Source organism: Oncorhynchus clarkii, chromosome 8, assembly GCF_045791955.1.
Source record: "Oncorhynchus clarkii lewisi isolate Uvic-CL-2024 chromosome 8, UVic_Ocla_1.0, whole genome shotgun sequence".
NCBI lineage: Eukaryota > Metazoa > Chordata > Actinopteri > Salmoniformes > Salmonidae > Oncorhynchus > Oncorhynchus clarkii.
This window is the reverse complement of record NC_092154.1, coordinates 7,649,665-7,664,888: the sequence shown is the minus strand read 5'-3', so window position 1 is coordinate 7,664,888 and position 15,224 is coordinate 7,649,665.

Below are 15,224 nucleotides of genomic sequence, written 5' to 3'. Positions count from 1 at the left end.
GGTGAATACATGGTCTGTTGTACGGTAATTTGGTAAAAAGCCAATTTGACATTTGCTCAGTACATTGTTTTCGTTGAGGAAATGTACAAGTCTGCTGTTAATGATAATGCAGAGGATTTTCCCAAGGTTACTGTTGACGCATATTCCACAATAAAATTGTTTTATTCCTCGATGCCCTTTCACAACTGACGACTTTCCCACGGTAAAGGACTAATTATGGATTAATACCTCACGGTGTCAATGTGATGGCCTAAATCCTAAATTCAAGGGTGACACCGAAAACATTTAGATAAATTCATCGAAAGTCTCCCAGTTCCTAATTGCCACGGCATCATTACACCTAACACACATCCCAAAACGTAGGCTAAGTAATTGTTTACATGTATTACACATTATTCTCGCAGTTATTGGTCCCCTCTTCAGAACTGCTGAAGCTCCTTGGACTATTGCAGTGTTGCAGTGCCACTTAAGTTGGTTTTCTGTTTGCTCTTACTGACTGAAACTTAATAAGTTATGTTTTTGCATAAGGGTTGGACAAAGTGAACACCTTGTTTCCTGTTTCCTGTCAGAATCTTGAGCCTCATTTTGTTTAAAATGACTGATGGAATAATGTGCTTGTATCCTTTTTTTATTTAGCCTATTTTATCATCGGCAAGAAGCCAAAGCATCTGTTATTATTTTCCAATTCCATATTCTTGTAAATTCTTCCAATTCAATAATCAAGACAAAATCAAGACAAATAATAATCAAGACAAAACTATTTCTTTGATGTTAGTAAATGCCTCATGTTTTATTATATAAAGAAGTGTGTTTGTGTGTTTGTGTGTTTGTGTGTTTGTGCACACGGAGGATGCTGAGAAGTGTATCTAGTCTAGAGGCTGTTGTTGAACACTTGTCCTATTAATTAGTAACGATTCATTTTAGTTGATGTTTTGCCAATAATCCGAGGTGTGTTTGTACCTCTGATTGGTCGGTGTGCTCACGGCTTTCCCCAATAACCATCTGGCAGAAATGGAGACACACTGACTGGCACGCGTGTCATTTCCATGGTCACCATTGAGGCTAGGCTTACCTAACCTGTTCACTTGGCACCGTTGGTAAAATTATGTTTTAAGAAAATATAGGCGCTATCTAAACTTTAATTGCTTTATAGGCTTATTCTATGTTTTGATTAATAATTATTACAACCAAAGCACTGTGGCACAAGCAACTGAACGCGCGTGCGTGCGCGTCCGCCCACACACACACACACACACACACACACGCACACACACACACACACACACACACACACACACACACACACACACACACACACACACACACACACACACACACACACACACACACACACACACACACACACACACACAGAGGTGCAATGCTATTTCAATCGTTTGAGAAAGCTCCTCAGTGGCCATACCGTGTGTAGCTTATTGTAAGCCTTGGTCCCAGGTCTCTCTCTTCTCTCTCTATACCATTCTCACAGAACACATTAGTTTTCTAATTAAATAAACAACACAACCCTTCTCTGCCTTGACAGCTATTGACACCTAGAGAAACAAGCCCATCGTCTCAGTTTACTATTATATACAAAAAGGAGAAAGAAAGACAGCTGCTGCTGTTCCTGATTTGACTTTCATAGTCTATTATTCTCTAACAGTTGTTTTTCTAACTGGTTGAAAGAGTAAAACGTGGTTTAAGAGTCAAATGTTCTGTTGAAATGACTAGCTGACTGTGGCATTTTCAACAGTAAACCTCTAACAGAAACTAACAGACAAGCTTTTCAGAGCCCCTCTTTAGACCAGGGCAGCCCAACCCTCTTCCTGGAGATCTACTGTCCTGGAGGTTTTCAGTCCAAACCTCTTCCTGGAGATCTACTGTCCTGTAGGTTTTCAGTCCAACTCTCTTCCTCGAGATCTACCGTCCTGTAGGTGTTCAGTCCTTTTTTGTCAGGACTGAACACCTACAGGACGGTAGATCTCCAGGAAGAGGGTTGGGCTGCCCTGCTTTAAACTCTCAGCTCTAGGTTAAAGGGATTTCCTTATTTAATCATCCATAAATGAAAGTTATGGTTTTCAACACTTTTTTCCTTTGAGCCGATAGGTTTCGATAAATTGTCCTCCTTGCTATATGAGGGATAATTCACCAACAACATGGCTGCTATTCTTCTCCATTTAAAACCTTCATTTGACCTCTTACTGTTGTTGACAAGGACGCCAGAGACCTGGTGTAGACACACTGACATACCTGTCTGGTGGATAATGGGACCACGGAGACACAATGCTCTAGATCAGATGTCTATCTCTGTGTTTTCTCAACTCTGATATGATATTTACAATCAGTGTCATCCCACTATTGTTCATTATGTAGTGCAACATTTGGCTGAGAAGAGAATTAGGAATTATTTGCCTGACAGGAAATGTGTAGACCTAAAAAAAAAAAATTATGAGTTAGCTTTTATGCAAATATAGATCAACTTTACATCTCTTGTGTAGCAACCTGTTAAATGTTGTTATGTGTGTGTGCTTGCTATGGGTCTCCCCCGCCCACCCCCCTCTCAACAACATTAGGGCATTGTTGACCATTTCTAGGTGGACAACAATCTAGTGTCCCGAGTGTTTTGTCGTCTTTACAGCTAGGTCTGCTGTATAATGGTCATTATGGTCTCTGATGGCAAATATCACCCGGCTTATCTAACTCTCGTGCCATATGGATCCAATACACCCCACATGAAAAAAATGCCATAAAAACGGTGTCAATTGCGTTTTATTGGCAGAAGGTTTAACATGAATAGCCCATCTGATAATGGTAAATTGTCCTGCTATATGTGCAGAATCAAATGACAAGGAAGCCTCGAGGTCTCTGCTAGGCAGCTGAAACAAGCCTGGACGCCAGATATGGTTCATTATATAGGGTTATTCCCAAATGACTCCCTATTCCCTATATAGTGCACTCTGGCCTGAATGCGTCTCATCTGGAGGAAACCTGGCACTATCCCTACGGTGAAGCATGGTGGTGGCAGCATCATGCTGTGGGGATGTTTTTCACAGGAAGGGACTGGGAGACTAGTCAGGATGAAGGAAAGATGAAAGGAGCAAAGTACAGAGAGATCCTTGATGAAAACCTGCTCCGCAGCGTTCAGGACTGTCACGGATCGGATCCCCCCCCCCCCCCCCCCGGTACAGCTGCTAATTTCGTGCACCAGTTCCAGAGGTCTACGTCACCGGCCTTCTAGGCGTCACCGAACTGTTTCATTATACACACCTGGTTCCCATTTCCCCTGATTAGTAATTGTATATATGTGCCCTTTGTTCCCCATTGTCTGGTCGGTTATTGTTCCCATGTTCGTTGGACTGTGAGTACCTGGGCTTTGTTGTTTTGGCTTTTGTGCTGCTTGAATTGTCCCTATTACTGGTCTCATCCCGTTTAGTATTGTGCAATTGTTATTACGGGTCTCGTCCTGTGTCTTGTTATTACGGGTCTTGTTCCATGTGTTGTTATTACGAGTCTCATTCCATGTGTTGTTATTACGGGTCTCGTCCCTTGTATTGTTATTACGGGTCTCGTCCTGTGTGTTGTTATTACGGGTCTCGTCCCTTGTATTGTTATTACGGGTCTCGTCCTGTGTGTTGTTATTACGGGTCTTGTTCTGTGTGTTGTTATTACGGGTCTCGTTCTGTGTGTTGTTATTACGGGTCTCGTCCCATGTATTGTTATTACGGGTCTCGTTCCATGTGTTGTTATTACGGGTCTCGTTCCTTGTATTGTTATTACGGGTCTCGTTCTGTGTGTTGTTATTACGGGTCTCGTCCCATGTGTTGTTATTACGGGTCTCGTCCCTTGTGTTGTTATTACGGGTCTCGTCCCATGTGTTGTTGTTACGGGTCTCGTCCCTTGTGTTGTTATTACAGGTCTCGTCCCTTGTATTGTTATTATGGGTCTCGTCCTGTGTGTTGTTATTACGGGTCTCGTCCCTTGTATTGTTATTACGGGTCTCATCCTGTGTGTTGTTATTACTTGTCTCGTCCTGTGTGTTGTTATTACGGGTCTCGTCCTGTGTCTTGTTATTATGGGTCTCGTCCTGTGTGTTGTTATTACGGGTCTCGTTCTGTGTGTTGTTATTACGGGTCTCGTTCTGTGTGTTGTTATTACGGGTCTCGTCCTGTGTGTTGTTATTACGGGTCTCGTCCTGTGTCTTGTTATTACGGGTCTCGTTCTGTGTGTTGTTATTACGGGTCTCGTCCCGTGTCTTGTTATTACGGGTCTCGTTCTGTGTATTGTTATTACGGGTCTCATTCTATGTATTTATTAGAGGTTTAACCTCGCTTTTTGTTTGGGTTACATCCCTTTGTTTTTGTATGGGTGTTTGTTTTGGGCTTCGCCCCATGCCTTTCATGGTATGTTGAATACTTCAGGTGTATTAAAACCCCCTATTACCAATTCCTGGCCTGTCTCCAATCATTTATACAACGTGACAAGACCTCAGACTTGGGTGAAGGTTCACCTTCCAACAGGACAACGACCCTAAGCACACAGCCAAGACAATGTAGGAGTGGCTTCGGGACAAGTCTCTGAATGCCCTTGAGTGGCCCAGCCAGAGCCCGGACTTGAACCCGATCATACATCTCTGGAGAGACCTGAAGATAGCTGTGGAACGACGCTCCCCGTCCAACCTGACATAGCTTGAGAGGCTCTGCAGAGAAAAATGGCAGAAACTCCCTAAATACAGGTGTGCCAAGCTTGTAGCGTCATACCCAGGAAGACTCTGGGCTGTAATCACTGCCAAAGGTGCTTCATTAAAGTAGAGTAAAGGGTCTGAATACTTATGTAAATGTGAGATTTCATAATTTTTTTTAAAGAAATGAGAAAAAATGTGTAAAAACCTGTTTTGGATTTGTCATTATGTGTTATTGTGTGTAGATTGATGAGGGGAACAAACATTGAATCCATTTTAGAATAAGGTTGTAATGCAAAAAATGGTGGAAAAATTCAAGGGGTCTGAAGCCAGAAGAGGACTGGCCACCCCACATAGCCTGGTTCCTCTCTAGGTTTATAATCTCCACCCGGCACAGCCAGAAGAGGACTGGCCACCCCACAAAGCCTGGTTCCTCTCTAGGTTTCTTCCTAGGTTTTGGCCTTTCTAGGGAGTTTTTCCTAGCCACCGTGCTTCTACACCTGCATTGCCTGCTGTTTGGGGTTTTAGGCTGGGTTTCTGTACAGCACTTTGAGATATCAGCTGATGTACGAAGGGCTATATAAATAAATTTGATTTTATTTGATTTGAATAGTTTCCATTTTGGTATAGTTTCCAAAACAATATATTGTTATTGTTTCGTATATTAGTATTGTTTCATAAATTAGTATTTTTTAATCAGTATTAGTATTGTTTTATAGATCTTGGTTGCCTATTTATATTGAATTTACTGTAATTACATGTTTTAGTAGTTAAAATAATGTAAAAACAAGTCAGACAATTACTTCTATCAGAGCTGAAAGCGATGCAAGATTTCCTTTATAGATCCCAGATACTTCCTAGGAAATGCCTGTATGTCCACACTAACAAGATCAAAGGGGAGATTTTGATTAGCACGTATTCTGTGGGTTATTCTAATGCGTTCTGTTTGTAATTACATGAACGGACACGCTATTTTATTATTAGTGTTAGGAAGAAACTCTGACCACATTAAACCCAATCTTAGATCTGAACCTTTAAACCACCTAACCACAGACTATCATAGATTATCTAGAGACAGAGAGAGAGAGAGAGAGAGAGAGAGAGAGAGAGAGAGAGACAGAGGGGGGAGAGAGAGAGAGACAGAGAGAGAGGGAGGGAGGGGGGAGAGAGACAGGGAGAGAGACAGAGAGACGGGAGAGAGAGATAGATGGAGAGAAAGAGAGGGGGGGAGAGAGAGAGAGAGAGGGGGAGAGAGAGATTGAGAGAAAGTCAGAGAGAGAGGGAGAAAGAGAGGGAGAGAGAGAGAGTAGCTTTATATTGTGCCTAGAAGGATTGAGACATCGGAACAAATCTCACGTCTTCCTATCAACACAGCAGGGTCTCTCTCTCTAACCAGACCTCAACTATAAACACAGACACAGACACAGACACACACCACATGCACACACGCAGACACACACACACCACGTCATCACAGCAGGGTCTCTCTCTCTAACCAGACCTTAAGTTCCTGGTGTACTTCCTCTGGTCTTGGTGGAGGGAGGATGGAGGTTGACTGGGGGATATAGCATCTCAGCATCGACCCCTCAGTGTCTGTTCCACTTCCCCTTCCCCTTCCCTTTGTCCCTCTTTCACCTCCTCTCGCCTCCTGTCTCAGTAGTCTTTAGAGAAGAAGAAGAAGAAGAATACAAGGGGTCGGACCAGGATCGGGTCAGAAACGTTCTCTGGTTGTAGATTTCAGACCATTGCCTGTTCTCACTGTGAATAAACTGTGGCCCTCTGATTCCGGCAATGGTGCGAGAGTGTAAACAGCTATTTGTTCAGAGATTTGATAGTCTATTGTTGTCAGAGCTATGCCTGGAATGCTGCAGAATTCAACAATATGCTAGGCTACATGACGTTGCTTGCATCGCTTATCATCAGACACTTGTTGTTTTTTTCGTGAACGGAAAGTAGTCTATCTTATATACCAAACATGATTGTGATGAGAATAATTTTAGTTGTCTTACATATTTAGGTATCATCTATAATTGTAGATGAATAAACGTCAGCTGGCGCACACCCAGAAAATAGTTTGTGTGGAGGTGCTGACTAACGGTGGATAAACTATAAACTATCAAAATAAAGAAAGTGTCAGCAGATTTAAGATACTAGTCAACGTCATCGAACACTCCATGTATAAACTCCCAGCAATTTAATGGGTATCTACCAACGTTTCGACATCACTGTGGGTCTGAGATTATACATGCAATTTACGTTCTTTATTTTGATAGTTTATAATCTATAATTGTAAAAAAAAAAGGCCGTCCTGCTCCTCTCCTCTCGACCTAACTTCCCCATATGTTCCCTTCAGTTTCCCTAAAGGTCCCGTTAGTTTGGCTGCTCAGCCTACCTTAGTTATTCCTCACCCATCATAGCCCTTGACATTCCCAACCAATCAGAGCGCTTGGAAATGCGCATCTGGACGTCGCACCCGCCCACTCAGGTCAGAGTGTTTATCGAGGACTTTTTAAATTGTTGACACTAACACAAATGTCTGAATGTTGTTGCGTCCAACTAATAACAACAATAAGAATCCAAGTCATTCAGACCAAAATCATATAAACATCCTCAAATGGAAACAGCTGTGTGGTGGTGACTATCAAGAGTACAGCGATGGGCCTCAACACCATGTTGTAACCATGTTGTAACCAGATAGCATTATAGAGGACCCAGCCAAACCAATAATTTATAAGTATATAATGGTTTGAGGTTCATACCAGCCAACTGTTTTTACGTGGTCCTCTAGCTGGATTTAGTGACCAATCGTTTTTACGTGGTCCTCTAGCTGGATTTAGTGACCAACCGTTTTTACGTGGTCCTCTAGCTGGATTTAGTGACCAACCGTTTTTAGGTGGTCCTCTAGCTGGATTTAGTGACCAACCGTTTTTACGTGGTCCTCTAGCTGGATTTAGTGACCAACCATTTTTAGGTGGTCCTCTAGCTGGATTTAGTGACCAACCGTTTTTACGTGGTCCTCTAGCTGGATTTAGTGACCAACCGTTTTTAGTTGGTCCTCTAGCTGGATTTTGTGACCAACCGTTTTTAGTTGGTCCTCTAGCTGGATTTAGTGACCAACCGTTTTTAGTTGGTCCTCTAGCTGGATTTAGTGACCAACCGTTTTTACGTGGTCCTCTAGCTGGATTTAGTGACCAACCGTTTTTACGTGGTCCTCTAGCTGGATTTAGTGACCAACCGTTTTTACGTGGTCCTCTAGCTGGATTTAGTGACCAACCGTTTTTAGGTGGTCCTCTAGCTGGATTTAGTGACCAACCGTTTTTAGGTGGTCCTCTAGCTGGATTTAGTGACCAACCGTTTTTAGGTGGTCCTCTAGCTGGATTTAGTGACCAACCGTTTTTACGGGGTCCTCTAGCTGGATTTAGTGACCAACATTTTTTTTTTTTTACATAATCCGTCATTTCTCCGGATTTAGCAACCAATAGTTTTTACAATCATGTACACAGTAGTTTCATAACAACAGGAAACACAACCACCCTATCCAGTGGGCTGTAGGAAACCCAATAACTTACAACACATTGCCTTCTCTGTTATTACATTTGCCATGTGACAATGTATTGGTTTCACACCTCTGAAGCCTTACATTTGATCTCTAGTCTAAAAATCTGGTTCAGACAGTCGATCATTGTCTTCCCCTGACAGTAGACTGGATCAGGCTCTAGCTGTGATTGACCCGTTACATTGATGAGGCCGTACTGGCTGTCTGCGGCTGTTGCTGCTCGATGGAGTCTATGTTTGATGTCCAGATGGGCTCTGTTGTAAAAGTATAGTCAATCTTTATTTAAGCGAGGGTAGGCAAATATGTTGGCGATCGTAGCAGATTGACACTGATGCTGGAAGTACAAGACTAAGAGCAAAGATTGGGTTTGGAGTTTACGATGTGGCTGCTCTCAGACCCACAGGTTCAAACCCAGAACCAGTCTCGGAGAGGTTTAACACCCCCCGAGCTCTGGTTTCAGACCCAGACCCAGAGAGTTTTAACACCCCCCAGCTCTGGTTTCAGACGCAGACCCAGAGAGGTTTAACACCCCCGAGCTCTGGTTTCAGACCCAGACCCAGAGAGGTTTAACACCCCCGAGCTCTGGTTTCAAACCCAGACCCAGAGAGGTTTAACCCCCCGAGCTCTGGTTCCAGACCCAGACCCAGTCTCGGAGAAGTTTAACACCCGAGCTCTGGTTTTAAACCCAAACCCTTCTCAGGCAAGTTTAATACCCTCACCTGGGGGGTCACGTGACCCTTGAACGAGACGGCCGCATGAACTGAGAGCTCCACTTCAAGTTAAACCCCATTTTCTTAAGTAAAAAAACATGTATTGGTGGCTACAAAAGGCAACATTACATGTGGCATTTTTACTCGGACTCGAGAAATAGCCGTGGAAAAAGCCTCCAAGAAACAGCTACCTTCAGAAAAAGCACCATTAGCCAGGAGCTTGAGGACCCATCCCTTTCCAAGTCAACAACTGCCAACCTTGTCTTCTGTCGAAGACATCCTTACGCCAGGACGTGTCAGCTGGAATACGTCAAAAGCGTCGAGAGTTTGACGAGGTGAAGAAACATTTAATTGACCGAGGCATCTTCAGGGGATTCAGATACCCAAATGACTTCAGGATTATTCACAAAGGAGCCCATGCAAGCAGGCTTTTTAATGTCAATCCAGAAATTCACCGATGATTAAAAGCGATTACTGTTATTACTATTGGAGGTAAGACAACATATAGCTGACATCCAATGACCCACCCGCCCCGCTAAATGTCATTATAGCCGTGTATCTGCTAACATTTTAGCTGATAGGATTGGTCCTATAGTCTAACCTAGGCCTAATGACGTTTTAGCTGAGAGAGGGATTGGTCCTATAGTCTAATCTAGGCCTACTGACTTTTTAGCTGAGAGAGGGATTGGTCCTATAGTCTGATCTAGGCCTACTGACGTTTTAGCTGAGAGGGATTGGTCCTATAGTCTAATCTAGACCTACTGACGTTTTAGCTGAGAGAGGGATTGGTCCTATAGTCTAATCTAGGCCTACTGACGTTTTAGCTGAGAGAGGAATTGGTCCTATAGTCTAATCTAGGCCTACTGATGTTTTAGCTAAGAGAGGGATTGGTCCTATAGTCTAACCTAGGCCTACTGACGTTTTAGCTGAGAGGGATAGGTCCTATAGTCTAATCTAGGCCTACTGTGGTTTTAGCTGAGAGGGATTGGTCCTATAGTCTAATCTAGGCCTACTGACGTTTTAGCTGAGAGGGATTGGTCCTATAGTGTAATCTAGGCCTACTGACGTTTTAGCTGAGAGAGGGATTGGTCCTATAGTCTAATCTAGGCCTACTGACGTTTTAGGCTACTTTTATTTCCCCATTTATGTCAAGTGAGAAAATTAACCATTTACAGCCTGTTAGCCTGTTAGCCTATATGTTCTACAGACAAGATGACAGGCTGTAAATGGTTAATCTTCTCACTTGACATAAATGGGGACATACAAGTAGCCTAAAATGATAATTGGCAGACAAAGTGATCAGATACTGTCAAATTTAAATTAGGCCAATAGTCTACTTTTTATTTGTACTTATAATTTTCACATAGGCCTTCACCATTGATAGTCTGTCGATTGCGACACATCTACAGACCTAACGAGAGGCTTAGTGTGTCAATTTGTTGCCTATCTTTTATGACCGACTTTTCCTATTGATATTTAATATTAATAATAACAAACTTATCACATTGACATTTAATTTTAATAATAACAAACTTATCCTATTGATATTTAATTTTAATAATAACAAACTTAACCTATTGATATTTAATTTTAATAATAACAAACTTATCCTATAGATCCCTCTTAGGAATTTTCTCCCTCATTTCTGTTTGATTTAGTCCAAACGATTAGGCCTATGTCCTTTTCGGGGATGTATTTGTAGGCTGGGCCATTGATTTGATTTACTTCAATCCTCCACCTCTTTTTTTATGATTTCCTTTCTTCCTGTGGCCTGGACGGGGGGCAACGTGGTGCGGAGAAGATTAGGCTTTTTTTTCTCGGGAGATGTTTTTCAGAACACAGAATTGTGACGTGTGGTTAACAGATCCAACACGTGGAGTTGTTTTTTTGGGGCGTTCAGAGATTGTTATTTTATGTACACCGTTTATTTTTATTTTCATGTGATCACACGCAACTTTAACTATTATCCACCTCAGAGATGACTTGCACTGAAGTTCGATTACTGTTCGATGACGTTGACGAGTTTCTTAAATCTGCTGAGATGGAACTGCCATCGGAAGAAACCTGAATGAGTGATAACATATGTAGGCCAAGATGGCTGCCGTCTTATCGGCTCTTAAAACCTCTCTGGGATATTTGGGACGGTATCATCCCACCTCGCCAACAGCCAGTGAAAGTGCAGGGCGCCAAATTCAAAAACGACAAAAATCTCATAATTTAAATTCCTCAAGCATACAAGTATTTTACACCATTTTAAAGATACAATTCTCGTCAATCCAGCCACAGTGTCTGATTTCAAAAAATGCTTTACAGCGAAAGCACCACAAATGATTATGTTAGGTCACCACCAACTCACAGAAAAACACAGCCATTTTTTCCAGCCAAAGAGAGGAGTCACAAAAAGCACAAATAGAGGTAAAATTAATCACTAACCTTTGATGATCTTCATCAGATGACACTCATAGGACTCATGTTACACAATACATGTATGTTTTGTTCGATAACGTGCATATCTATATAAAAAAAAAACATTTTACATTGGTGCGCTACATTCAGTAGTTCTAAAACATGCGGTGATTGTGCAGAGAGCCAGATCTATTTACAGAAATACTAATTATAAATGTTGATGAAAATACAACTCTTATACATGAAATTAGAGATATACGTCTCCTTAAAGCAACCGCTGTGTCAGATTTTTAAAAAAACTGTACGGAAAAAGCAAACCATGCGATAATCTGAGTACAGCGTTCAGACAACAAAGCAGCCAAAAAGATATACGTCATATTGGGTAGTCAACATTAGTCATAAATAGCATTATAAATATTCACTTACCTTTGATGATCTTCATCAGAATGCACTCCCAGGAATCACAGTTCCACAATAAATGTTTGTTTTGTTCGATAATGTCCATCCTTTTTTTAGGGCGTTTGGTAAACAAACAGGTCCCGCCGAACGTCGGACGAAAAGTTCAAAAAGTTCCATTACAGCCCGTAGAAACTTGTCAAACTAAGTATAGAATCAATCTTTAGGATGTTTTTAACATAAATCATCAATACGGTTCCAACCGGAGAATTCCATTGTCTGTAGAAAAGCAATGGAATGAGAGCTAACTCTCTCGTGACCGCACATCAGAGCCTGTGGCAATCTGCCAGACACCTGGCTCAAACAGCCCTTATGAGCCCCTACTTCACAGTACAATCCTCAAACAAAGTTCTAAAGACTGTTGACATCTAGTGGAAGCCTTAGGAAGTGCAACATAACCGGGATTACTCACCTCAAATCGGACGAGGAGTTCTTCTTCAATGAGTCGACGTGAGGGACTACTACTACGGACGCCCGACCAGGCCCAGGTCCCCGTGATTCGCTGGAAAAGGAGACGTACACTACTGTTCAAAAGGGGGTCACTTAGAAATGTCCTTGTTTCATTTTTTTGTCCATTAAATTAACATCAAATTGATCAGAAATACAGTCTAGACATTGTTAATGTTGTAAATGACTATTGTAGCTGGAAACGGCAGATTTTTTAATGGAATATCTACATAGGCGTACAGAGGCTCATTGTCAGCAACCATCACTCCTGTGCTCCAATGGCACGTTGTGTTAGCTAATCCAAATGTATCATTATAAAAGGCTAATTGATCATTAGAAAACTCTTTTGCAATTATGTTAGCACAGCTGAAAACTGTTGTACTGATTAAATGAAGCAATACAACTGACCTTCTTTAGACTAGTTGAGTATCTGGAGCATCAGCATTTGTGGGTTCAATTACAGGCTCAAAATGGCCAGAAACAAATAACTTTCTTCTGAAACTCGTCAGTCTATTCTTGTTCTGAGAAATTAAGGCTATTCCATGCCCAGAAACGTAAGATCTCGTACAATGCTGTGATCTACTCCCTTCACAGAACATCACAAACTGGCTCTAACCAGAATAGAAAGAGGAGTGGGAAGCCCCGGTGCACAACTGAGCAAGAGGACAAGTACATTAGAGTGTCTAGTTTGAGAAACAGACAAGTCCTCAACTGTCAGCTTCATTAAATAGTACCCGCAACACACCTGTCTCAAAGTCAACAGAGAAGAGGCGACTCCGGGATGCTGGCCTTTTCTAGGCAGAGTTCCTCTGTCCAGTCCTCTGTCCAGTGTTTGAGTTATTTTGCCCATCTTAATCTTTTCTTTTTATTGGCCAGTCTGAGATATGGCTTTTTCTATGCAACTCCAGCATCCCGGTGTCGCCTCTTCACTCTCCCTCAACGTGATCAAGACAAAAGAGATGATTGTGGACTACAGGAAAAGGAGGATTGAGCACTCCCCCATTCTCATCAACGGGGCTGTAGTGGAGCAGGTTGAGAGCTTCAATTTCCTTGGCGTCCACATCACCAACAAACTAACATGGTCAAATTACGACAAGCCAATCGTGAAGAGCGCACAGCAAAACCTGTTCCCCCTCAGGAGACTGAAAAGATTTGGCATGGGTCCTCAGATCCTCAAAATGTTTTACAGCTGCACCATCGAGAGCATCCTGACGGGTTGCATCACTGTCTGGTATGGCAACTGCTCGGCCTCCAACCCCAATGCACTACAGACGGTAGTGCGTACGGCCAAGCTTCCTGCCATCCAGGACCTCTATACTAGGTGGTGTCAGAGGAAGGCCTAAAAATTGTTAACGACACCAGCCACCCTAGTCATAGACTGTTCTCTCTGCTACCGCACGGCAAGCGGTACTGGAGCGCCAAGTCTAGGTCCAAGAGGCTTCTAAACAGCTTCTACCCCCAAGCCATAAGACTCCTGAACATCTAATCAAATGGCTTCCCAGACTGTTTGCATTTCCCCCCCATCCTCTTCTAAGCCACTGCTGCTCTCTGTTATTATCTATGCATAGTCACTTTAATAACTCTACCTACCTGTACATAATTACCTCAATTACCTCGACTAACTGGTGCCCCTGCACATTGACTCTGTACCGGTACCCCCTGTATATAGCCTCCACATTGACTCTGTACCGGTACCCCCTGTATATAGCCTCCACATTGACTCTGTACCGGTACCCCCTGTATATAGCCTCCACATTGACTCTGTACCGGTACCCCCTGTATATAGCCTCCACATTGACTCTGTACCGGTACACCCTGTATATATCCCCACTATTGTTATTTACTGCTTCTCTTTAATGATTTGTTATTCTTATCTCATCTTTCTGGGGGGTATTTTCTTAAAACTGCATGGTTGGTTAATTAAGGGCTTTTAATTAAGCATTTCACTGTAACGTTTACACCTGTTGTATTCGGCCGCATGTGACAAATACAATTTGATTTGTGCTCTCAAAAAGGAAAAAGCAGATGTTGTGCTTATTCTATTCATAATTGACAAAAACATATCTGATCCGGAGGGGAGATGTATTCTGATAACTGGGTCACTGTATGGCCAACCAATTACAATCTTAAACACGTACTGTATACACTTCTGAACACATGTACTCCTGCTTTCATGTTGAAAATGATAACCCTGTTCAATGAGCATTGTGTTTTCTTTAGAGTGCTGGCTGGAGATTTTAATTGTACCCTCAACTCAACTCTGTATCATTTCAACTCCCCATCACATATCCTAGATGTTGAACTCTCTTATTATTAAAGAGATGGGATTGATATCTGGAGAGAGACTAATAGCTCATCTATGGACTATACATACTTCTCCAATGTCCATAACACCTACTCTCGTATAGATTACATTTTTATCCCAAAGATTTTCAGAGACCAAGAATATCTCAACTCCCCCTTCACTCCCAAGGAGGACCTGGAGGCAATTACCTCCATGCCACCTAACAAGTCCCCAGGCCCAGAAGGATTTCCCAGAGAGTTCTACAAAGATTTTGGGCCTCAGTTTAGCCCTATGTTCATGCCAATGCTGGATGATTTCTGTGAAATTGGAGATCTCCCAGACTCTATCTACACAGCCCACATTACAGTGTTGCTAAAACGGAGCTCTCCCAGACTCTATCTACACAACCCACATTACAGTGTTGTTAAAACGGAGCTCTCCCAGACTCTATCTACACAGCCCACATTATAGTGTTGTTAAAACGGAGCTCTCCCAGACTCTATCTACACAGCCCACATTACAGTGTTGCTAAAACTGAGCTCTCCCAGACTCTATCTACACAGCCCACATTACAGTGTTGTTAAAACGGAGCTCTCCCAGACTCTATCTACACAGCCCGCATTACAAAAAAGATGAGGAGCCTCTATCCTGCTCATCCCTTTAAGCTTGTTGGATTTCGACTATAAA